The following is a 2,579-nucleotide window of genomic DNA, read 5'->3' as shown; positions in this document are numbered from 1 at the left end:
CAAGTGCTTGACAATGATACTCAGATTAACAATTTCTTGACCCTAAAGGAAGAATTTTCCTGCACTAATATAGACACGGACATTTTTAGAGAGGTTGATCAAATAGACAAAATTGAAACAAACATTTCAGCAGAAACTGCAACTCAAATACTTCATCCAACGAAATTTACCAATAAAAAGTTGCAACACCTTAAAGAAGTAGACATAGATGAGATTATTGGAGGAGAATCTGAAGTTGTTAATTTAAAAGATAATTATTTGCCCACGGGATTAACTCCTTTGGAAGATTTATTTGATTCTAATGACATCCCAAAGAAACCCAAGATGCAGCCTCTAAACGCAGACATTGAGGACTGTAACATAGGAGCTGAAGAAAATCCAAAAATGATAAAATTATCCAAAACTTTACCCCCTTATCAAAAGCTTAAATATGTTGAACTCCTTAAATAATTCCATGATGTTTTTGCTTGGAGCTATGAAGATCTGAAATCTTATGAAACCTCTGTAATTCAACATAAAATACCCCTCAAGGAAAATCAAAAGTCATTCAAGCAAAAGCTCAGAAGGGTTAACCCGGTACTACTCCCCTTAATTGAAATAGAAGTCAAAAGAATGTATGAAGCTGGGATAATTGCACCTATCAAGTTTTCAGAGTGGGTGTCTAATTTAGTGCCCACCAGGAAGAAAACAGGATAAATCAAATTGTGTGTTGATTTAAGGAATGTAAATAAAGTTTCTTTGAAAGACCACTACCCATTACCTAAGATGGACCATATTTTACAAAGGGTAGTAGGTGCCACTAGGATTTCACTTTTGGATGGGTTCTCGGGCTTTAAACAGATTCTAGTCCATCCTAATGACCAGGAAAAGACTGCTTTTACAATGCCATGGGGAACTTTCAAATATGTCAAAATGCCATTTGGGCAAGAATGCAGGGGCAACCTTCCAACGAGCAATGGACATAGCTTTTGCAAACGAAATTCACGATTTTCTGGTCATATATCTAGATGATCTTACTGTGTTTTCTAAATCAGATCAGCAACATCTAGATCATTTGAGGCAAGTGTTTGTAACCTGCAAAAAGTATGGTATTTCATTAAATCCTAAAAAGCCGTTGTTCGGTCTAGAGGAAGGCAAACTGTTGGGCCACATAATCTCCAAAGATGACATCAAAATTGATCCTGATAGAATAAAATCCATTCTATAGATACCCCATCCCAGAAATGTCAAATAACTCCAAGATTTTCTAGGAAAAATTAAGTTTTTAAGAAGATTCATACCTAATTTGGCTGAATTAATCAGGTTGCTGAATAATATGTTGAGAAAAGATTCCAAGGTTAAATGGACATTAGAAGCTAAACAAGCATTTGAGGAAATTAAAATGGCCTTGACCAAAACACCAGTCCTTAAAAGCCCAAAAATTAACAAAGACTTCATAATATTTTCATTTGCATCAAAACACGCTATTGTTCTTGTTTTACTACAGAAAGATGATCAAGGATGTGAAAAACCCATTGCCTTCTTTAGTAAAGCACTCAGAGATGCACCACTAAAATACCCAATCATAGAAAAACAGGCTTATGCACTTGTGAAAGCTATCAAAGACTTCAGAGTCTACATATTATACTCCCATATAATAGCCTATGTACCAAATGTTGTTGTCAAAGATATCTTGACCCAAGAGGGGATTGAAGGCAAGAGAGGTAAATGGATTGCTACTATATTAGAGTATGATAATGAAATAAAGCCTACAAAGCTTATAAAAGGATATGGATTAGCTAAACTCATGACTAAAACCAACTGCCAAGCCCTGGATATTAATGAATTGGATAATGAACAAGAGATGGCGACTCCACAAATCAGCCAGGCCTTCCTAGAATCACCTTGGTATGCTGATATAACTCATGTATTATTAAACCTACAGGCTCCTCCAGGGTTATCCAGAACAAAGAAAAGGTTTTTGAAAATGAAAGCTTCAAAACTTTGTATTTTGGATGGTGCTCTTTTTTGGAAAAATCATGAAGGTATTCTATTGAACTGCCTAATAAAAGATGAAGCTGACAAGGTACTCAAAGAATTTCATGCAGGGGACTGTGGTGGACACTTGTACTCGAAATCAACTGCTGACAAAATCTAAGGGCTGGATTTTACTGGCCAACCTTGTTTGTTGATGTCAAGAAATTTGTCACTGCGTGCCATAAATGTCAAATTTGTTAAGGCAAGAGGAAGTTGTTACCCTTGCCCCTTAGACCAATTTCCACTGAAAGACCATTTCAGTAGTGGGGTTTGGACTTCATTGGGGAAATCCATACTCCCTCTTCTGGCCAACATAAATGGATACTCACTGCCACAGATTATTTAACCAAATGGATAGAAGCCATCCCTTGTAGACAAACCAATGATTCAGTGATCATAGGATTCGTATAAACCAACATCTTGTCCAGATTTGGCTGTCCTGAAAAAATTATAACTGAAAATGTCGTTGCTTTCAAATCTAAGAAAATGATAACCTTCTGTCACAAATATCACATCACCTTAGGCCACTCCACAGCCTACTACCCTCAAGGTAATGGTCTAGC

The sequence above is a fragment of the Pinus tabuliformis genome, chromosome 8 (genome assembly GCF_031772625.1).
Source record: "Pinus tabuliformis cultivar Carrire ecotype Pingquan chromosome 8, CPIR1, whole genome shotgun sequence".
Classification (NCBI taxonomy): domain Eukaryota; kingdom Viridiplantae; phylum Streptophyta; class Pinopsida; order Pinales; family Pinaceae; genus Pinus; species Pinus tabuliformis.
This window is presented reverse-complemented; position numbering follows the sequence as displayed.